This window comes from Manis pentadactyla, chromosome 8, assembly GCF_030020395.1.
Source record: "Manis pentadactyla isolate mManPen7 chromosome 8, mManPen7.hap1, whole genome shotgun sequence".
NCBI classification, from domain to species: Eukaryota; Metazoa; Chordata; class Mammalia; order Pholidota; family Manidae; genus Manis; species Manis pentadactyla.
This window is the reverse complement of record NC_080026.1, coordinates 21,552,095-21,576,341: the sequence shown is the minus strand read 5'-3', so window position 1 is coordinate 21,576,341 and position 24,247 is coordinate 21,552,095. Positions and strand designations below refer to the sequence as shown.

At 39.8% G+C, this 24,247-nt stretch overlaps 1 protein-coding gene across 2 annotated transcripts in view; it reads left to right on the top strand.

The window, feature by feature from the left end:
- The window catches only part of LYPD6 (LY6/PLAUR domain containing 6), a 120,006-nt gene that overhangs the window by 3,200 nt on the left and 92,559 nt on the right, over nucleotides 1–24,247 (top strand). The window contains exon 2 of one of the 2 annotated variants that reach the window (XM_036928312.2): nucleotides 10,299–10,389. The exons of the other annotated variant lie outside the window; for it this stretch is intronic. The gene's annotated coding sequence lies outside the window, so the exon portion shown is untranslated. The remainder of the gene's footprint in view (nucleotides 1–10,298; nucleotides 10,390–24,247) is intronic. 2 annotated transcript variants of the gene reach the window in all.

The window sequence follows — 24,247 nt, the reverse complement described above, 5'->3', positions numbered from 1 at the left end:
TGCGGACAGTGAAAGAAAGAAATACTTTAAAAATCAAGTTACCCATAAGAAAGTGGGAACTTGGGAACTTTATGTTAAAAATAAAGGTCTTGTATTCAAGTTCTTCGAAACACTAAATACAAAGGAAAAAATGCCTACTTAGATACATGTAATGAAAAAGGAGTATTTGAAGGAATATTACTAAATTGAGCACATAAAGGGTGACAGATCCCAGGCACACTGAAAATGAGATAGCCAAAAATGAATTGGAAAAAATCCTTGTAACGGATTCCTAAAACAGTAATGTAAGACTCTTGAACACTGTGAAATGACAATTGTATAAGTACTTGGTTTATATCATACTAAATATATGCTCAGAGAAAAAGAGAACATTGTATAAATGAATTATTTGCTTATGCTTTTGCTAAGTAATATCCCTAAACCCAGGCTTTTTTCAAGCAAAATAAGCACATTGGAAGTAATAGCACAGGAAATGCCAAGTGCTCAGGCTCTTCCAGACCTAATCAACAGACTAGGCACAGATAAGTTACCGAGACCTGATGGCCATCACCCAAGTGTGTTGAAGAAACTTAGTGTGTAAATGACAGCTCTCCAGGGCACTGGCTGGTGTCCTTGGGGGGCTCCTGTCAGGGGGAAGGGTTTTACTGAGGACCCTTGGGCCATCAAACCAGATCTAGATCCTGGTGGACAATTGGGACATCAGTATTCAAAGCAAACACAGATTTTATCAAATACAATTTATTTTGTAGAAAGAGGGAGTGATGTATTAGAGTTTAAGGAGAAATGCGTTTGTAGCTACAGTGTTGCAGAAAATGTGGTATTTTTAAACTATCAAAAAGCCTGACATGTTTCACATCCCAGTACCTTCCTATTCTTCACCTTCTCCTTTGGCCAAGAAACAAGAAACAGAGTGGAGACAAATAGACACTAATCTGAGTGGACAAATAGGCTCTTCCTGGAAGTAGTTTGGGGATGGTTTTATTCAAACTTATATAAATGATTACAGATGGTATGCCATTCTTTTGGGTAGGTAAAAACCAAGCTGATACAGTTGAACCATAGGAACAACTTAAAAGACAACCTAAATGGGGAGAAAAATAATAGAAGGTTGAAGTCATAATAGAAGATTGAAGCTAAATGTACTTGGGAAAAGCAATCCCAAGTGTATTGCATTTGTAATGGTTTTAAATTTTATTCCCACCAGTAGTCAACAGCTGGATAATATTCTCTCTCAGCTGTGTAAAAAAATCTTGTCCACCAAGTTAAAGTCAATATTAAGAAAAGAGTAGGATATGAAACTCTGTTTTAGTGTGATACCAATTTCTAAAAATGTGTAGTTGAGTAAACTTATATAAATCTCTACTTATCTCTTCATCTATCTAGAAAAGAAAAGCATCAACTTATTAAAGTGATTGTCTCTGGGTATGAGGGAGTTGCAAATGTTTTTGTTGTCTTCTTTTACTTCAGTATTTTCCATGAATACCACTGGTCACCTGTGGCGTCAGTGAGACCGGAAGGTTGTGGAATAGGAACCACTGCCTGCAGCATCTGTCCATATAGCACAGCTCAGGTGTGAGGAGAGAAGATTCTCAAAGGACAGGGGCAGGAGCCCTCCTGGTATAGAAGCCTCATGCCCCCAGGAGGCAATAGCTCTTTACACAACTCCACAGACAAAACTTCCAGTATCCCATAGGGATGTGCCCAGTTTCCAGAGTCATGTCCCTTAGAGATGCTGCAAGTATGATGTCCCCATCAGGTGATTTAAAGTTTTCTTTCAGTTTACCAACTGGAGGTCATACTATAACTAGTGACTAGTTACCATAACTAGTAACCTGCTTGGTATTTTTATCCTTATCAGGTTGCTACAGAAGAGCTAGACAGATACTGAAAGTCAGATTCTCATGCACACAGTTACAAATAGAGTGAACTTGGATTATTTTTCATGAAAATAAAAAACTAAAACTAGAACACATGATGTTTGAAAGCAAGAGATTTTAGACACTAAGTAATAAGCTCAAAGACTATGTAATACCCCATCTCCTGCCCTGCATTCCCACCTGCCCATCCTTACTCTCTTTGACCAGGAAGGGATACAGGTTAAAATTAAAACTACATTAAAAAAATGTTTAGGTGTATGTATGAATGATTACCACATAATGGGTGTTAGGTGAAACAGAAGTACCGGGTGTCAAATCTTCTTCATCTGATAGACCTTCTAGAAGCCATAGATGTAAGAATTCTTAAGCCCAGGATTGTCTTATCTCTGCCGTTTTTTTCTTTTGAAATCACAATTGTTACTTGAATTACTAAAACAAATATCTTTAATCATTCTAAATGATTAAATTAAAATACAGTTAATACGTTTGAGTGGTAGGATTTTGGATGAACATTTTTAAAAAATACACTTCTTAATATTTTTATGCCCTGAAAAGCAGGAGAAATACATTTGCATTATTCTCATTTCTCTTTTTTCATTTTTCAGGACCAAATAGTATAATAAGTTAGCAAATGTACACATTGAGTTTCCATCAAGACTTGTAGAAAAACTAGTTCTTTATGCCATTAAAGCAATTTAGGTAATATATACACTTACTTGCACTTATAACAATAGCATTTATTACCCTCCATTTTTTATTTTGTGTGGCTTTTCATCTACAGGACTCTACCTGCTTGTGAGGGATTATGTTAATTTTCTATTGGCAGAGAGATACTGTGAAGGTGAGAGGCTAGGGATCTCCTGGTGGTGTAATTCTGGCCCTGCCAGTTGCCAACCTTGTGATCTAGGGCAACTTATTTAGTTTCCTCTGGTTTAACTGGTTACCATTAACTAGCTGGGTGACCTTTAGCAAATAAGTCACCCACTGTCTGGACTTTATTTGCTTGAACTATAAAATCAAGAGGCTGCACTAATTAAATTTTAAAATCCAAGATGAGTAGAACCAACATACATTTTTTTGACATTTAAGGCGACCTGTTAATGCTGATCTAATAAACTCATTTTGAGCAGCTGGTATGTAGTATAGTGTTGGTATTTAGACCAAACTAATTTAGATAAAGTTCTTGGTTTCTAGGAGCGTGAGATCTATACTAAATAATTTAAAAGACCTAGCATATCTCCCTGCAATTTGTTCTTTTCTTGCTATGTAGATTTTGTTCTTTGACTTGATTATTCATGCAGAATACATTTAATTTCTTAGAATTCTTCTATTTGAAGAGGAAAAAAAAATCCACTTTCAAGTGTTCTAAAAATATTACCACTTAAAAATACTGATTTTAGTCCAAGTAGTATTCTGCATTTATGTAGTGTTTATTCATACAAGATCAAAAGAATGGTATTAAAAGTACATGGCTTTTCTGTTATGTATAACTTCATAGAAGAACTTTCTTCTGTGAAATTCTTTGAATTCGTATTCCCAGTCATCTAACTGAGTGAATTCACAGAAACTTTTGCAGCAATCCTGACTCTTGGTCTGCTATGTCCTTGGGCAGGAGTGTCCTTCCAACCATTAGTTTGCAGTTGACAGTCCTCTATCCTTCAAGGCCTAGTTCAAATGCAGCCTCCCCAAAGAAGCGTTTTCTCCTGATTCTCCCATCAGTGCAAAATTTACCTTTACTGTACCTGTATTTTGTACTGCTATATTCTTTTTTAATTCTAGCTTATTATTTGCATGTCTCATTTCTCTTGAATGCTAGCATGAGCATATTATCCTGCACAGAGTAAGCCTCAAAAATATGTTGAATAGAATTACCACTTTCATAGAGAAAAAGCTATAAAGATCTGGGTTTGGTGGGGAAATGACAGAAATGTGGTTTAGAAGGAAGGGATAGGTTTTGTGGTTTATGACAATTGCTGCCCAGTTTTAGTCTCTGGATGTCCACAAAGAAAAACAATACCCCAAGCTGTGACTGTCCTCAGAGACACTTCCCAAGGAATACCTTCTAGTGTCGAGGGTCTTTACAGAGCAGACTCTAAGCTATTAATCACCATGATCTAGGACCTCAGAAAGTCGGGTATCCATCTTCACAGGTGGAAATAAAAAGCTGACTGCTTCATACTGCTATACAAAGCTGTACTGTGCTTTTTAAAGTGTATAGATAACATCTATTAAAAAACAAAGTTCAAAGAAGAAAATGATCATTCTCCTTCGCATCACCCAGATTTAATTATCCATATGTGAAATCTTAATAGTATTCTTTTTCTCTAGGTTCTGTGGTGACTACCTAGCCATGCATGTAGCATATGCTCAGTGTGTTTAACCCTTAATCTAATGGAATAACGTAGAGAACAGTATATCAAACTTGCTATATGTAGGTAAAGATATACAATGTCCTATGCTCTTGAAAAGTTCTTTCAAGAACTATCTCCCATATGGCCCTTCTCAGACAAAAGAGTAACACACATAGTTAGGGCTGGCACTTTTTAAAACAGAGAACTAGACAAGGCTAGATCTGTTTAATCTCTACTAGCCAATGTTCTTCCTGTTCCATTGGCATAGACTGAAATCACAGTCATCTGACAACATGTTGTTTTAAGGAGTACCAGGTGAGATGCCGCTGGGTCAGCATCAACTCCACCCAGTGCTGAGAAACAAATCAGGGCTCATCTTCCACGGTTGCCAACATTGTTATTCTTGGGTATAGCCAAGTCAAAAGGCAAGCGAGAATCAACAGGATACAAACGGCGTTTTTCCCACCAAAACCTATTCAAAGGCTCAACTCTCTAAAATAAGGATGAGAGGTACCCTATATGGAGTAGTAGTTTATAAAAAGATACTGTTTATAATGCTACTTTCTTCTTGGCTTGGGAACTGTGAAGGAGAGACCTTTGCTACAAAGGGTAATTCTCAGCTAGAAATATAAAGTGTTATAGCACCTGGAAGACATTGCAGGCGGGTGGGTAAAACTCCTTTCCTATAGCTTTTGGGCAGTACTGACATTGCATGAGGGTTTCAGATCTCTCCAGGAGAAACAGTGTACTGAATAAGGTTGAACATGGGAAATGGAAAGTAAAAGAGTATAGAAAAAAAGGAACTAAAGGACTTACGGGAAGGAAAGGATCACCTACTTTGTAACTGATTTGAGTACACTTTCTGATCCTGTCTGATTCCGATCTTATCTGGGGAATCCCTAAAATAAACAGAAATGAATTGGAGAAGAACCACAAAGCCTGTCTGCCTAATCTGCAGTGTCCTGCATTAAAGCCACTGCTGTGAGCAGTCATTTCCCAACTCGAGTCTAAAACATTTTTAGATCGTCCTTGCAGGGAAGGACATGCTTGCTAATGAATGGATCCGTGCTGGTTAACAGCCACGCTATTAGTCAAGTAGGCACGTGAAAGTTGAGTCTGAGTGAACCAAGACAGGGACATGGGAGAGGCAACTATTTGTGGTGAGGTACAGATGGGTAAGAGAGATGCTGGGATCTCTGCTTATTTCCGACTTTTATCTACTTACATCATGTTATTTTCTGATTTATCACTCACTGATTAATTACCAGGTTTTGGCCAAACCAGTTAATTTCTTTGAATGTCAGTTTCCTCAGTGGTAAAATGATTGTACAAGATCAGTACTTCTCGACTAGGGTCTGTAAGAACAGACACTGGTTCTGTGGGATGTTGAAGGAAGAAAAAAGTATGTGATGGTCAAATATTTTGGGAAACAATGGGTTAAAAGTGGGTTTTTTTTTTTTAACTGCAGGACTTTCCAGAACTTACCATAACTGAATTTTCCCTTTAAATATCTAAAAGGAGGTGTACTATTCAGTGAATCCCAAATGTATTGGACAATGGAACCCATTTAGAAGTTGTGTCTTGAGGGTCAGAGTTCTGTCCAACACAAAATACTGGTCTAGTTGATGTCCTGGGTTTGAAATTCTGTGAATCTACAATTAGAAACTTCATTTTCCTTCCTGTTTCTTTTCTAGCTAGCCCCTTGCCTCTTAGCTAGAAGAGTTTTTATGTTGTGTATAAACCTTTTGATCAAAAATATATTCTGTTAGAAAATCCCTGCATGAATTTAAGAGAAGTGCGCATTGAGATAGTGCAAACCTGCAAGGGATGCTTTTCCCCCTGCTTGTTTATTTCAGACTATGTAAAGTTACAGGCAGTCAAAACACAAATAATGAATTACCCCCCCCTGCACATACACAAACACACTAAAAAATATATTGGAATATTTATATTAATAAGGGGATAATATTTAAGGACAAAACAATTTATAAAAGACCCACATTGTATCCCGACAGAGGCATTTCTGAGCAAAGCAGTGCAATTAATCACAGAGCTGCAACATGAAGATGAAAAAAAAAAGATGAATACTGAATATATGCAAAGTGTGCCCTGTTCTTCCCTTCAGGATTACAGAAGATGCTAATCGCGCCTCGCCCCGCCAGTACCACTCTTGGGTTTTTCTATATGGCTTCTGCCAGAGTCACTCTTGCTTGATGAGGAGCTGGTAAAAGCTGGGGTGTTTTTGGAGGGAGTGAGGGCAGCACGGCTCGGTCTGGATGTGTCGCCTCTCACTGAAATATCTCCACTTCCAGAGGTTTTTAGATGAGAGGATACATGATGGTCATATGAAACCTCTTGGGTTAGAAAGAAAGAATAAAAATTCACACTGGCTGTTTTTCATAGTGTAATCCTTGCCCTTTGTGAATTCTCTAAAATTAGAGTAATCTGAATCTCTGCAGGTAACTGCTGTCATCAACCAGCAGACAATTTACACTGGGCTATGAGTTTGGTTTTCTTCATATGGTTTTAAAGAAATCGTTTATTAAGTAATATTATGATACAAAAGCCAAAATCTGATATTAATTTCCCTTTAGAATGAAATTCAATTTACACATCCCTCTATTTCTAGGCTTGGTTGTTTGTCCTCTGATATTATTTAAAAATTTTAAGAATCTTTGTCAAGTGTGCTATGTGAATTCAAGCTTATCTCTGATGAAACATCAATATTCCTATTTAGTTTTTCTTATTAAAAAAATTGAAATTAGTCATAAACATTTAATTATCTTTTTAAACTCTAAATTGAATTTTGAAATTTGGCAAACACTTGATAACAGTGTTTTTTCCCCCCAAATATATGATAAAACATGTTATGATACTGGCTTGACATAGAGGTCTGTGGCTCCTGAGGACTTGAGTTGTTTTGGTGTGGATTCTGCACCACACTGTCTTTGAATTCAGCTCTCTAGTTTTTGGAAGGCACCTTTTCTCTTCCTCAAGCATATGCACAATGCCTTAATTCATCACTCTTCACGAGCCCTGGCATAGAGAGGATGCTCAGGAGATATTTGATGAACAGAGACTCTCCCTGCTTGATCACTGTTGGATCAGTGAACAGATTAGTAAGCACTGCTTCTGATAATTGTCCCTACTGTCATGCCAGTAATGCAACTGTTACCTGGCTTATATATAACACTCTTTTTGGTATCCATGAAGGGTGAATTTTTTATAACCCACAAACATGATGCTCATTAGCATAATGCTTATTTCCTGTTTTTAAAGATGCACAGGTAAGGAAATTATGCTTAGGAATGTCTGTACAGATTTCACAAAACAGAAGAGCTTTATTCATGCAGTTGGGTCTATGCTGTGGCCACTCCATGAACTTTGGAAGACCTGAGCCCTTTCACGTAGGAATGAGATGCTTTCTATGGGATTCAACCTAAGTTCTGTAAAACCACTAGGTAGAGTTAGTTTGGTGTGTTAGGGCATTCCTCCTTTGGAATGCTCAGTCATTTTATGGATGAAGGATTTCCATAAAGCATTCTGCATAGTCTTCAAGTCATCTCAAGTGAAAAAGAAGGTGGTTTGCATTTGGTCTGTACTTGGTTGTTGATGTTCTGGGTGTGTAGAAAGATTGAGCCATTTCTTGACTTGTTGACTACTGAGTCTCTTGTTCCAGGCTAGTTGTTTGGGAGATGACAGGGTATACACCCTTTTCTTTTCCAACAGGGGAAGGGAATGGCTCCTCCTTTTTCTGTTGCATTTTCCCTATTTCTGTAATTCCCTAACAATTTGTCCAGGTCATCACCAACGTCATTGCTTGGCAAACTGGGGTTGATGTATTAAAAGAACTTGTCCATTTTAATAATCAACCTCATGGCAAAAGAACTTGAAATGACTTTTTTCATGTTTGGCATTGAAATTTTTCATTTGCTATAATATACCCATTAAGTGACAGTATTCAGTCTTTCTTTCCCATCATTTTTGGGCAGGTATTTGTGTCACCTTTTTTTTTTTTTTTTGGCAGCACTTAAGAAACTGTCTTTTATTGATGATTTTGAGAATTGCTCATACTTGAATAGAGATTATGAGCTTAAGTTTAAATAACTTTGAATTCTTTTAAAAATAGTTACATCTTTTAATGTTGCCATCAACATGTCTACATTGAACATGTCCAACAATTTGAATGAACTAATATTTTACATTTGCCAATGCAAACATAGTAATAATTAGGAAACAAGTACTTTTCTCTGGGTCCTATCCAGGGATATAAAAAGGAAGGGTTAGCCATGGCAGCTGTCCTCCTAGAACTTGGAACTGGGTCCCCTCTCTGTCTTTCTCTTTAATATATGAGGACCAACTTGTGCCAATCCCAGTTCCAGGTGGAAACACAATAGCAAATGAAACAGGTAAAGGTTTCTGGGGATGGAGCAGTGACTAAGGGTCACAAAAATCTGTGTCTTCATGGAGCTTATATTCTAGGAGGGTGTAGACAGCAAGTAAGGAAATATTAAGAAGTGAGACAGTGATAAGTGCTGAGGAGGAATTAAAGGGCAGAGGAGGTGTGTCTGAAGTGGGTGGGAGCAGTTGGTGGTCACGGAAGACCCCCTGTGACGTTTCACATGAGCCCTGGGCCAGGTGAGGGAGAGCCTTGGGGACCCCTGCAGGAAGAGCCCTCCAGGCAGAAAGGCAATGGTGCTGTGGGGCATTGTGCCTCACTTGCCCTCAAGATGGCAAGGAGACCAGCGTGGGGAGTGGAGTAAGCGGGGGAGAGAAGGTCATTCTTTGGAAGCAGGAGACTGGATTTACTGAAGGGTCGGGTATTCGGTGTGAGGAGGCAGAGGCAACGGTGATTCCATAGTTGGGGTCTGATAACTGGAAGGGAGGGGGGTCATCATTTACTGAGGGAGGAGCAGATTTGGAAGAGGACCAGGTCAGCTTTGGACACCTTACATTTGAGATGCATTTTAGGCTTCCACTTGGAAATACGGAGTAGGTGAGTGGGAATATGCATATGAGTTCAGGTGAGGATCCGGGCTGAAGACAGGACTTTGGGAGCCTCACAGAGCTTCTCTGTGAAAGCCAGGAAATGGGAGCGGATCCTCGAGCAGAGGGAGATTAGACGGGCGTGTCAGCGCAGAATGACAACATTCAGTTGCTGTTGTGTGGTTCTTCTATTATTTGTCATAGGAACAGAAGGAAGTAGGAATTTGGGAGCTAGAAGAAATGAAGCAGCTTTCATGGAAAGTGTGAGGACTGGTCCTTGCAGATGGGCAATATTTGAAGGGGTAGAAATACCGAGAGGAGGGCATTTTGGTTAAAAGGTCCCCAGATTAAACACTTTCCCTTAATAGGTAGGTAGTTAGGGAAAGCGTACCAAGGTCTGGATAGAATTTGCTGACACGTGGAAGGGGTAGGCCTTCCCGGCTGTGTGCATTCTGTTTCCTGGGATCGTGCCATGCAAATGGTAAAGAGACTTGGGTGCCATTAAAATCCTGAACATTTCCCGACGCTTTGCTAACAGCTTTTCCTCCTTATCCTTGCAGCTGGTGCCGCTCTCTATTATGTAGTAGCTTGATACTGACACGTGGGGAATTTTAAGTACATATGTTATCAAAACAGATGTTTCACAGACTTTATAGACTGTCAGGAGGTCATCTCATCTTTCAGAAAGCGGCCTGAAATTTGAATTCAGTTCCTCTCCTAATTTTATGTTCTCCAAAGTAACTATGTGGGAAATTTAAAATTTATTAGCAACTTTCTCTTGCTCTTAGATTTTAAAGAGATGGCAATTTCAGTAAACCTGAAAAAAATTATATGCTGTGCTACCTAGAGGCAGATTATTGAACAACTTTACTTGCCTGGTGATAAATCTAAGGCACGTAAGTATTTTAATGCTTTCCTTGGAACTCTGGAGTTATATTTTATAAAGGGAAAAAAACCCTGCATTCTTTTTTGATGCAAAGTGATAGTTAAAGCAAAAATGAACTTCATAAAATAATATGAAGGATGCTGACAGATGGTTAGAGAAATTTTGCCTCTTGTTCGCCTTCTCCCGAATTATTACTAGAACCTAGATGGGAATCAAGTCTTGTTTTTCTTCTGTGTAAAAGCTTCTCATGGAGTTGCAGAGGCTGAGGACTTTGGCAGACCTTTCTGAGGTAAGAGTGAGTTACGTGTTTCTTTGTTTATTTTACTTAAAGAATGCCTTTAAAACAATGTGGTGGTAATTGTTTGAACAACCAGGTATGACCTTTCCATATTCTCATTTTTTTCTTTGGGTTTCCAGGCGGTATAGAATACAACTCCAGCAGGCCTTGACAGCTTACTGGGGAAGACCCATACGTGTTGGTTAGAGAGCAGCCATCAGTGAGAGGTGCTGCGGGCCCTCTGGCACTGTCCCATAGAACTTTCTAGTCTCTTTTGTGGGGACAGAAATATTCTGTATGTTCCCTGGCCAGTATGGTGGGCACTAGCCACATGTGGCTACTGAGTATTTGAAATGTGCCTAGTGCAGTTGAACTGGATTTTTAATTTTATTTAATTAACAAATTTAAATGGCCACAAATGGCTAGTGTCTCCTGTCCAGGACAATAGAGTTGATGGTTCTTGTTGGGCTTTCTGGAACACGAATGGGCAGATGTGTAGAATGGTCCCCTTGCTGGGGCCTCTCCGCCACCTCAGTGAGTGTCCACAAGCCTATCTTTCGTGTAGGGATACAGCCCCCATGGCTACTTTTGGAGAATGGATATACCACAGGACTTTGGGGAAAAAAAACCTCCCTCCTGTCCTCCTGGGGAGTGGGGAGAAAGAATAAAAGAAGGTAAAATGACGTTAAATGAGGTGAGGTAATTGTTATGGTCTTAGAGATTCTTTTCTCACTGGGATATTAAAAAAATGGCCTATTTGAGTATTTTGCTGCTGATTATAAAAGAAAATTATCCTGGAGAGTAGTAGTAACATGCTAAGATACTCATTTTACTAGTACCTTGAAAGTAGGAATTCGGTGAGGGACCCCACTTCTTACCCTGAGGAAGATTGGTTGTTTGTCAGGGGCACGCTTAAGGTTTTTATTGATTTTTTTCAGAGTACATTATTGAAAGCCTCCTGTGTGCTTTTGCATAAATACCAACAGTATGTGTATTGTTCTAGGTGGGAATTGTTAAGGAGAGGGATAAATAGCACAGGTATTAAAATGACATAAACTAGGGCCACTGTAAGGCAAGGAGAAGGGGTGGTATGTGTGACAAGGACAGACAGTGGGCCCAGCCTCTGGATCCTCGGTTGGAATGTCGCTGTTGCAGTGTCCACGTGGACATTTTCCTCCAGGATCCTGGGGGGTGGCAGAAGACAGAGAAAGGAGGCCTTGCCTCCCACCGCTCAGTTTTTACGTCTGAAGAAATCTGATACACTAACAGGCCTACTTCTCCTGTGCTGACTTGTCCACCTCCTGTATGAGAAGTGGTCTCCATTGAATTTGTGGAGAAAGGTGTTTAAAAAGATCTGTTGTTTGATATTTCTGTGGTCATCCTGCTGCTCTTACTCGTAAAACTAAATGGAGCTTATGTGTCAGGGACTATGCTTCACTTGCCATATAAATGAGGAAGAAAAAAATGTGTACGTGGAAGATGGAAACCAACAGTAAAAACACTCCAGGATAGATCCCAGATGAGTGGTGCAGACAGTGAATGCCTATCGCACCATCATCCTCACATACAGAAAAGACTGTCAGTGGGGAGAGGTATTAGACGCACTCTCTGGGGATCCAGAGGCAAGACTAGTGGCATTTTCTTTAATTAAAAAAAGGGGTTTTGAAAGCCTATTTATGCAGAGCACTGTGGGGAGGGAGTCACTGAGGAAAGGACAGGCTGCCTGGAGGTGAAGCGGGCTGCAGGTTGCAGGGACATTCACTTTAGTGAGTAGAAGGGAAAGCTCCAGAAAATAGGAGAGGCTGCGATGAGGGGGTAGCCCCCTTCACTGGAGGTGTTTCCAGGGAGACTCCCTGGGGACTGAATGGGAAAGAGGGCCCTCGTGCTGGCAGAGTGGGGGTCAGCAATGACCGACCGAGGGCCGAATCTGACTTCCTCCTTTTGTAAGTAGCTTTATCAGAAGCCAGCCATGCCCATTTATTTCAGTCTTGTGCATGCAGCTTTCACGCCACAGTGGTAGAGGTGAGTAGTTATGACGGGACCTTATAGCCTGCAAGGCCTAAGGTGGTTTCTATCTGGTCCTTTATAGAAAAAAAAATGTTGGCCCTAAAGAGGATTGGATGCAGTGATGTGTAAAATCCTTTCTAATTCTCTGAATGGGAGGGGTTCTGAAAAGAAACAAGCCTTGTGGGAAGTGTGGGGAAGGATTTCTGCCAGAGATGGGATTTCAGTTGGACCTTGAAGGACACTCTGGCTGGTCCTGGCAGAGGGGTGCTGTTCCACTTGACCACTGGTTACATCTCAGGGGTTAGGTCCGTGTTCCTTGGATGCAGTGTATGGACTCATTGCAACATTCATTCATTCATTCTTTATGCCTCCAGCATATCGTTGGCCAAAGTAGACAACAATCTAAAACACTTCTCTGCCTGCTCTTGCTAAAGTAAGCACAAATTCTGGCATGAGCTGTTGGCATGTTGATAATAACTTTGCTAGTATGGAAATGCTCATAGAGTTCAGTGTTTGTAATTGAATTTTATGGAGTTATTTTAAGTATAATGGTCTCACCTAGACACAACTTTGAATTTATTCACATGTTCAGCTTATTTGTAGGACGTAAGATCCGATTGTTCAAAAATGAAAACCTCACTGTCTTTGCAGGAGATGAAGCTCACCGTGTTAAGGATAGGATGCACATTACTATTCATGCCTTTTTAATTGATTAGCCTTGAAGGCTTCTGAAAGCCTTTAAAAGTTGTTTTGTCAACATTAGACCAGCTGCTGTGTAATTATGGTAGCTCTTCTTGCAGTTAAATTCTTTTAATAACATGTTCAATCTGCCAATGCCAAAGTGCTTTGAACCTGTGATATATACTATAGAGAGCTTTTATTTTTACTTACAGATGGTTGGTGCCATTTTCTGGGCAACTCTGTAGAATTTTCACAGAAATTTTAAAGATGAATTACTTCAAAATGGGAGGCAAATTAATTTGAACATCAGGTTACTCCTCCCCCTATAAAAATTGTTCATATGTGACTTGAATTTTGAACTTGACTCATAAAAACCTAAATATGCTCTTTAAAAAAAAAAAAATCTCCACCTTGAAACCTTTTTAAGGCTTCTTTCCTCTGACTCTCCAGCTTGTAAATCAAAGCTTTCTGGCACCAGTTGGATGATGGTGTAAACAGTGGGCTGCTTAATGAGGAACCAGACGTGGTGGGTCTGCCTTCCGCACTGGTGGGGGACCTTAGCCATGGAGTTTGCATTTTTTTCATTTTAAAGGCGTTCTGTCCTGAAGTCTGGTGTGAGAAGGTATAATTAGGGATAGGGACTGTTGTCAGAAAGATGCATGCAGAAGAGATCCTGTGCTTCTTTCTTCCTGGTACTCCCACCCCCTCAGTCCCTACACCCATCCACCCGCACACACACACACTTTGTGCAGCATGTCTGAAGACAGCCTGCACTGTTGCTTAAGGCAAGTGAGAGATGGGAGCGGTGATGATGGTGGCTGTGGAGGTTGCTCCTGGTAGCTCAGGCCATCTAGTAACTTCTTCCTTCTGGCATTTTAAGAAAGGCAAGGATATTTCAACTAGGGGCACAGAGCATAGCACCTAGAGGAACAAGAGACTAGATGGAGCTGCTGCTGGCCCTCTAGCCCCTCAGTCCAGTTTGTATTAAGGAATGCCTCTCTGTTATTGGAAAACCATGAAGCGATCCCTTCAACCATTTGTGCTCATCTTTTCTCTGGGGACTGGGGTAGAAATCAATCCTTTACTATGTGAAAAAGTCTGCTTCAATGTGGAATGAAGTTCAGGAATATTACTGATCTGCAGAATCTAGAGAACAAGCTAACCCTGACAGTTTTGGCTTGTATAGTGGCAGGGCCAGCCAAAAATTGCACCTCTCCCACTTGCTCACTCACAGTCTGCAGGTTTTTTTTTGTCTTGGGAGCTTTTGAACCCTGAGAACGGAAGCATTTGGTAGGTTTGAGAAACGATGAATGTGTCTGGAGATGTAGGGTACTTGTGTTATAAAGCAGCCTTTAGACACTATTATAAAGAGAACTAGAATTTATTTAATTAAAAGGTGCCTAAATTAATTATATTTTTTCGGTGGGATAAAGTTCTGGTAAATGGCTTAATCTTAAGTTATATTGAATGTTAATTAAGAGTGTTTTTAGTATTTCAGGCTGGTAGAATAGTCAACTTGGGAGTGACCAAGAAAACGAGCATGAATCTGAGTGTTCTGTCTGTAAATATCAAAACTCATTAATATAATCATAAATTTTTTGGTAACATTACCTTCTGCTAAGGTGCATAGTTTACATAATGTAAATTAAATTACATTACATTTAATTCCCGTAAATAGGATAGGAATTAAAGCTGTCTTCAAGTGTCAATTCTACTTGCTTGCATGAGACCTGGTCTTCTTACCAACGTTATCACGAGAACATTTTATATGCTTTCACATGTAATGCTTATCCCATTACCATTTTATATGCTTTCTCAAAGTCTTGTGTATTGTTCTTGAAAATTATAGACTTTCAAACTTCTCTGGGGGCTGCAGAATTGTTTTTGTTACTCTCCCACAATGATCTCACATTACCTCAATTTTGCGTTGAATCAGGGAGAGGAGATGTTGAATTTAACCTCTGGTGCTAAGACCTGATAGTCGTAAACCTACATACATATGCATGTACATATGAGTAATCAGTTCCCAAAGACCTACGCTATCAGAGAGGCCAAGGACTTGTGCACGCTCAGGTGGCTGAATGTCATGGAGGTCTTTGCTTCTCCAACAAGTCATCTCTGTAAGTGTCCTGTTATAGTTCCAGGTACTCAGGCATGAATCTTATCTTTTTAAATCAAGTATTTAGATTCTTATTTATAAGCATAAAACTCAACTCAAATTAACTTAAGAAAATTTATTTTTAAAGGATTATCTTATGTGTGGAGCAGAATGGATCTTTTTCTTGCCCCTAACTTTTGGGTTAACTTTTCATTCTCTTTGGACTCTGTAAAGACTGGCCTTTGCATTCTGGGTCTGTGTGCTTAACTAAGAATAAGTTTTTATGGTGCTGGGCTGTGCTACTGCTCCCTTACATGATTAAGTATAGTATAGAAGGAAGAGTCAGACAGGAAAACTGGTGGAAGACCAGGGCGTTGGCTGGCCTCCCTGCCAGTGACTTGAATGCATGCAGTACTCTCTCCCTGTATTTGGCTTTCTGTCAGCTTGTTGGCTTCACTGTTTCTTACTGCAGGCCAGGTACAAATAAGATGGGAAAGATAACCTCAGATACTCCGGAGATGTACACATCTCACAGTTTATGGCACTATTGGGACTGATTCATGCTCTCTGTGGAGTCAGTAGTTCTGAGGAAGAGAGCTGACTGGCCAGCTCAGGACAGACATCAGCTTGGACCGATCAGCTATGGCTGAGGGTAGGACAACATTGTACTTGTCACTGGTGGCCCATTTCCTGGGTATCGGTAAAGGGGGAATCAGTGTGGGCTGGTGAAGCTTGATACCACTAAGATGTTTTCCTTCCCCTTAGTAGACACAGCCCCTTTCTCTTTCCAGCTATGATTACTTGACTTCTTCCAGACACCTTGGGTCAGTGTATTAGAGCAGGTCTCTTCTTGTGTTTTCCCTTCAGCCTCAGTGATGCTCCTCTTTCTTTTTATAAATTAGGGAGAAGTAGCAGTTTGGGGGAAAGCAAATGAAAAGGTTAAATGATAAAGCTCAGAATTTGCTTTTGGCCCAAGAGATAGCATCCTTTTCTAAAGGCTAAATATTTTCACAGGATGAATCAATCAGTCATGAGTCCAAAATTTCATGACTATCTAAGGAGATACTTGATCCTTTGTGTATGTATAACATATGTATAAATGTTGGAGAAAATGCATTTATGGTTTTTCTTTACTTCCTATTTGTTTTCATTGTACAAACCCATCTGCATATAATTTTTAGGCTAAGAAAGTTTTCCAAACCCATTTAACATGTAACTCTTCAAAGACTTGACTGAGATTCTTGAGGTGGTTCAAAATGACAGCATAGAAAGATCCTGAACTTATCTTCTCCTACAGATACAACAAATCCACAGGTACACATAGGATAATTTTCTCTGAAAAAGTCCTGAAAATTAGATGAACAGCACTTCTACAACAAAGTGTAAAAGGCCTGTGTCAAGATGGATTGGAAAGGCAAAGACACATGCTCACTAAAAACCTTACCCCAGATGAAGCAATCTGCAATTGGGAGGGAATCTCAAAATAATGGAATTTTTCTCTGAGGAGTGAGGCATTTGTGCCCCGTATCAGCTACCCTAACCCCTGGCTCCTGTCCTGGAGAATTGAGCCCCCAAAATATGAAACCAATGTGGATTATGTCCAGGAGAACCATGGAACTGTAGGGAATGGACAACCTACTCTTAAAGGGCTCAGCACATGGACTCATTCATGCCAGGACGAACCACAAAAGCAACAGTTTGAAAAGCATCTAGACCATATGTGAAAAAGGCCCACTTACTAATCTTAAGGTGACTGCTGGAGAGGCAAGAAATTATCGAGGCTCTCTCCAGGGATGGAAGCAAGCACCGGTGGGTACCTTTTCTGTGATCTCACTCTACCTTGCTAATGCCAGTGCTGGCAGTACCATTTTGACAATCTCCCTCTAACTTGCTAGCTTAGGCCAGTACACCCAGCTTTCCCATGCTGCAGCTGCAGCCCTGTCACAGCGGGCAGGTGTGTGTGGCCCGCACAGGGGTGTCACCCATGGAGCACCTGGCTCTGGGCCCCACAGGTCATCTCCTACACAAGGCCACTCCTGGGAGAGGTAGCTGTTTGACCAAAACATAGAAACAAACACAGATTATCAGGCAAAATGAGCAGACAGAGGAATGTGTTCCAAAGAAAAGGACAAAAGAAAACCTCAGAAAAGACTTTAATAAAACAGAGACAAGTAATCTATCTGATCAAGAATTTGAATTGATGGTCACAATGATGCTCACTGATCAAAGGAGAAGAAAGGATGAACACAGAGAAAAATTCAACAAAGAGAGAAAATATAAGAAAGTTCAACACAGAAGTCACAGAACTAAGAATACAATAATTAACTGAACTGAAAAATACACTAGAGGGGTTCAGCAGCAGACTTGATGAAGCAGAAGAATGGATCAGTGAGCTCAATGACAAAGCAACTGAACTTACTCAGAGCAGCAAAAAGAAAAAAGAATTTATAAAAATGAAGATACCTTAAGGGACCTATGAGACAAAGTCAAGCAGAATAACATCTACATTGCAGGGGTTCCAGGAGAAGAGAGAAAGGGTCATAAAACTTATCTGAAGAAACGATGGCTGAGAATTTCCCTAGTTTGGGGAAGGAAACCAGATATCGAGGTCCAGGAAGCCAAGAGAGTTCCAAAAAAGATGAACCCCAAGAGATCCGCATCAAGACACATTATAGTTAAAATGTCAGAAGTTGAAGAGAGAATCTGAAAAGCAGTAAGAAAAAAAACCCCCAAACCTGTTACATACAAAGGAAACCCTATAAGGTTAACAGCAGATTTTTCAGCAGAAACTTTGCAGGCCATTGGGAATAGCATGATATATTCAAAGTACCAAAAGGAGAAAACTTCCAACCAAGAATACTCTACCTGCCAAAGTGACCATTCAGAGTAGGAGAGATAAAGAGTTTGCCAGATAAACAAAAGCTAAAGGAAGTCATTGCCACTAAATAGGCTTTGTAAGAAATGTTAAATGGACTTCTTTAAGCTGAGAAGAAAGGGTGCTAATTAATAACAAGAAAACATGAAAGTACAGGCTGTAAACTCCTTGACACTGGTCTTAGTAATTTTTTTTTAATCCAAAGGGCAACAAAAGCAAAAATAAACTAATGGGATTGCATCAAATTAAAAAGCTTATGCACAGTGAAGGAAACCATCAACAAAATGAAAACGCAACCCACTGAATGGGAGAAGGTATTTGCAAATGATATATCTGATAAGGGTTAAATAAAGAACTCATACAATCAAATAACAAAAACCCCAATCTGATTAAAAAATGGGCAGAGGATCTGAATAGATATTTTTCTGAAGAAGACATGCAGATGGCCAACAGGTATGTGAAAAGACATCAACATCACTTATTATCAAGGAAATGCAAATCAAAACCACAATGAAATATTACTTCATACCTGGCAGAATGATTATTATTAAAAGAGGATGTGGAGAAAAGTGAGCCTTTGTTCACTGTTGGTGGGAATGTAAATTGAAACAACCACTATGGAAAACTGTGTTGAAGTTCCTCAGAAAGTTAAAAACTAACAAATGATACAGCTACTCCACTTATGGGTGTCTATCTGAAGAAAATGAAGGTGCTAATTTGAAAAGGTACATGCACCCCCGTGTTTATTGCAGTATTATTTTAATAGCCAAGGTATGAAAACAACCTAAGTGTCCATCAATAGATGAACAGATAAAATGGATGTTACACACACACACACACACACATACATGCATGCACACACACACACACGCACACACTGGAATACTACTCAGTCATAGGAAAATGAAATCTTGCCATTTTGAATAACATGGATGGATCTTGAGGGTAGTAAGCTAAGTGAAATAATTCAAACAGAGAAAGACATATACTACATTATTTCACATATATGTGGAATCTCAAAATAAAACCCAGGCTCATAGATACAAAGTTAGTATCAGAGATACAAAGAACAGAGTGGTGGTTGCCAGAGGGGAGGAGAATTGGGGGGTTGGAATGGGTGAAGGGGATAAATGGGTACAAACTTCCAGTTAAAAAATAAATGTCATGGGGATGCAAAGTATAGCAGTGGGACTATAGTCAATAGTTGCCTTAACTTTGTATAGTCGCAAATGGTAACTGGATGTATTGTGATGATCAGTTCCCAATGTATACAAATGTCAAATCACTATGTGTACACATGAAATGAATATTGTATGTCAATTATACTTCAGTAGAAAAATTAATTTACTGGGATTCTATGTGTTCAATTAAACAGGGGTCATTTTCTTTTTCCCCGTGAATGGTGCTGACCTGCGTTCTGCACTGACAGCCATTCAGTAGTAATGCATTCCCAAAGGAGTTGCAGTGGATTTCTAAACCTTGTGTTTTCAGGTGCTGCCTAGTTATCCTACCCTGATTGGCATTTAACCATTGAATTAGGTTTTTCTCCTATTAAAGAGAGCTTTATGAGCTTTAACTTCAAGTGCCTCTATCACAGTCTGATGTTTGCATTATAATTATCACCGAGTAAGCACTTTTTGCTGAAAAGGGCATTGTTGCCTAGAATTGAGGGAGGATTTGGATATTCAGTTACCTGACATTCTTTTTCAGGTTTCAGTTTAGTGTGCTCAGAGGGGTTCCCTAAGAGAACATGTTAATAACAATCTTACCTGGCCAGGTTTACATGTTTATTTTATTTCTGCCACCAGTGGTGGTTATGTTCCCTGAGAGCTGTTTCTCTGGGCTTATTCCCTGGTATTGCCATAAATATATCCCTGAAGTGTAAACTAACTGTTTCAGCACAGATGGGAAAAAAAGTAAATGCCTCACTGTTTTATATTATAAATTATAATCCCACTGCTGCATGAAATTTAAAGTGGTAGTAGTGTTTCTATTCTTTTTTTTTTTTACATGATGGCAGAATCAATAGAATTAAAAAAAATTAGTCAAACAAGTTTTGCTGGCCATATTGTGCAAATGGTTCATTTTTTGCCCACTAAATTATGGAATATATTTCCAAAAGAATGCCACTTTTTAATCTTTTTGCCTTGAATCATTCATAATAAGTAACAAAATTTGTCATTCCTAGGACCCCAGGGGGGTGGCCAGGCCCAGTGGGAGAAGCAGCTGGAGGAGAGGCTGGCAGGCATCTGATGATTGTTAGTGCCCTTGTTGTCCCTTTTCAAGCTCTAGCCCTTTTGTTGAAAACCAGGACCCATTGGATTTTCTGTTAGTGGCTAATGTCAAGAGTGACTGGGGGAAGTGGTTGAAACTAAGGAGAAAATCATGACTCAGATATTAGACTCATATAATGTCAGAGTGAGAAGGGAGCTTATTATCAGTTAACCTCCAACCTCTCACTTCACAGATGGGGAAAGACCGAGGCCCTGAGAGGATGAGCGACTTGTTCAAAAGTCATAAGGCCAATAAATATCAGAAAAGGACGAGAGCCCCGGTTCTCTGATTCCACATACTGGTTCTTTCCAGATTGTCAGACATGAAGATGTCATTTCTGCATGTGTTTCCTTTTTGCTAAGCAAGCGAGTTAGACCCTTAAGGTTCTAATCAGCATTTCCGAATCATACCCCTCCATAAACTGCCCCATCTTTCTCTGTTCTAAGAGCCACTTACTGGCATCAGTGCTGTCTGAGCTTGTAATTTCAGCATCACTGTTGTGTGACTTTGTAGATGTGAGATGGGGCGATTATCCTGATGATTATTGTGGGCCCGATGTAATCACAGGGTCCTTAATGGGGGGAGGCCAGGGATAGAGAATCTGATATGATGGGGGAAGCAGGGGAAGAAAGGAAATAATAGAAGCAGAGGTTGAAATAACATGCTTTAAAGATGGAGCGAGGGGCCACCAGCCCAGGAATGCAGGTGGCTACTAGAAACTAGAAAAGGTAAGGAAATGGATTCTCCTTTAGAGCCTCCAGAAGGACTGCAGCTCTGACACTTGATTTTATCCCACTAAAACCCATTTCCTATTTGTGACCTGCAGAACTGAGATAATAAATTTGTGTCACTTTCAGCTACTAAGTTCATGGTAATTTGTTACAGCAGCAGCCAGAAACTTAATGTAGCACCAAACACACACCCAATGTGAAGGAATCAATGTATCTGCATCTTATCTTGATTGAGCAGAAAATTGTTCCTGATCCTCAATCAGTGCCCCCCATAATTATGGGAGTTCATATTTACTGAACCTTTTGCTATGTGTCAGTCTCCATGCTCAGCACTTTATACATGATCCTCATATTAGCCTGTGGCTGGTGAAGTGCTATTATCCCCACTTGGCAGATGAGGAAACTGGTGCACAGAGTGTTTTAATAGTTTGCCCCAAGTCACACTACCCAGGTGAGGGCACTAGGACTTGAGGTAAGCTGTCCACCTCCCAGGTCTTGTTTGAGCCTTTCTATTGTTTAGTCATGTGCTCCTACAACATACATAGAATTTATGTATGCCATCCTCGTGTGATACAGCGTGAAGAAAACTGGAAGAGCTAGATTTGAATATTGATATCTTTAATAATCAGTTGGCTCTGTAAATGTGGGCAAGTCAGCTAACCTAGGTCTGTGTGTCTGTCTTTGTTAAATCTTTCTTTTTCTGTTCACCTTATGGGGTTGATGTGAGGATCAAATGATAAGTCACGCGTAAAAGTACTTGGAGAAGCATCAGGCAGTACATGCTGTTTATCACTGTATATTTGGTACTTGTATATTGTCCACAGATTCCCTTGTATCAGGGTTACCTGGCTGATTAGCTATGATGTCCTACTCATTTGGTAAGTAGGTACTTAATAGTACTTGATAAATGCATTTGATAAAAATATTCATTTGTCTTGTTGGTTATCATTCTTATATTCTGGGTCATTGATACTAAAACCCTGAGAATTCACAATTGAGCCTCCTGTGTAGAACTTTATTTTTTTCTCTCTTTTTAATGAATTCTTCTCAAGGCACGTCTGAGAGAGTATTTGTATCTTGTAACCCACAGGAGGGTAGGACTTATAGAAGACTTGTAGGCATTTCTGCAGCTTTTCAGTGGGGTTTTTCAGAATAAGGGAGCCATCAGTCCCTTGAGAATGCTTGTTGTTTGTGGTGCAGAATCTTAGGCTTGTGATGAGCTGCAAATCCTGGTGAGTCTGGACTGAAGAAGATGGGGAGTTGAAAAAGAAAGCCAGTGAGGTGAATTTTATTCCCTTTCTCCCTATCCTGCCTTTGCCTACAACGTTACTTGTTCTTTTAAGATGCTTTAATTGCTAATCGCCTGCCATTTAATTTTGAGATAATTTGAGATCACCAGGATGATGGAAGGCTAAGATCTGACCTGACCAGACCTGAACTGATGGGCAGGTTCTGAACTTCTTGAAATATTAATGAGCTGCAGAGAGACTGGTTTTGGTTGAGATGACACCTGCCTTTTTGCAATTCCTTGTTTTGATTTACCATTTCTTTCATTTACCTGTCAGATGTTCCCCCCACAAGATAGGGTCTACAGAGCACAAATGTTGTGTGCATGTTCCAAGCAAGTCAAGGCATCCTAAATGGTATAATAGCCAAATATAAAAGGATACTGTGATAGGAATCCTTATGTATACATTTTTGTTCTCTTTTTGATTATGTCCTTGGGTTGGGTTTTTAGGCGGAATTAATTGAGCAAGGGTATAAACTTAAAATAACAATAAAAAATGAAATAAGGCAAAAAACTTCAATACTTATTAACAAATTAGTTTTTCTAAAGACTGTATTAGTTTACACTCCCACCAGTAGCTGATAAGAATGCTTATCTCTCTGCAGCCTTGTCACTGCGCACTTACTCAGTAAATATTTATGGAGTTCTCAGAATCTTCCCAGTTCAGATATTTTTCAAGTTTTCTAAAGCGCCTCAGGGCATTTGAAGGGTAACCAGCCGAAACTGCCGGTTTGGTTGATGGGAGGATGATAAGAAAGGAGGTCTTCTCTCTTCTCTGTGGTCTGAATCCCTCTCACTATCCCTTTAAAATAGAGTGGATGATTCTCATGAGGTCATCCCTGTTTTGTTTTAGGACACATTAGTCCTCACAAGCAGCACCTTCATTCTCAGTCTAACACCATCCGGAAGCAGGAACTCACAGTAGTGTCAACTACAGGCTTATTAATATGATCCTTCGCCCCTGCAGTGCTTTCCAGGGTTCAGATAATTCTGCTGGATGGTGTTACCTTTCAACTGAACAGCATCTTATTTGCAAAGTGCTTTGCTGTTGTTATCTCATTTAACTATTGCAGTGACCTTGTGAATCTGACATTTTTGTTCTTTTACAGAAAAGGAAAAACCACAATAAGAAACTTTCCTCTAAGTTCGCACAACTTGTAATCGTGAGTTAGGAGGTTACTCAACGCGGGTGTTCTGACTTGAGGGTCTAGTTTCTGATGTGTCGTAAGCTGCCTTTGGGATTCTTCTAGTTCCTCTTTGGTCTTAATACATAAATGGGTCTGGTTATTAGATCGTTATTAGGGTTATTTCATCCAGTGTCTGCAGGTTTTACTGAGCCTTTCTGATGCTAATTTTCTTCCCTATATGTTCATCTGGAATTCTGAGCATCCAGAGTAGTGTTTCTCAACTTCAGTTTTCATTCTCTCTCCCTCTCCAAGGAAAAAAAATTAATTTGAATTCTTCCTAATAAGAGAAATTAAATACTAAGGAATAAGATCTTGTCAAGTAGGATTGAGCTTTAGAGGGCCACGGACTATTGTTATGTGTAAGATTTTTTTTTTTGGTCTCCTAACAACGAATTTTCTTTTTCTTGGGGCTTACAAATGTTGTTAATGGATGAACCAGTTCAGATGACCTTAACCTTGGCTGTTAGGGCAGAGAGGTGGGTTGTAGGATTTACACATGGAACTGGCATGTATGTGTAGCTAGTGGGATGCATGTGAAACTGACCTGACTCCTTAGCTGAAGGCTGTTCAGAAAGCTACAAACCAACTAACGTCTTAGGAAGCAGCACTGCTTTAGTGTGCATCGCTAATTATTTAAACATGCATTCCGCATGGTCAAACCACCTGGAATTTTAAACTTGCCTTTGTTGTCCATAGACTGTATAGTCGCATAGATTATGTCTTCCCCTC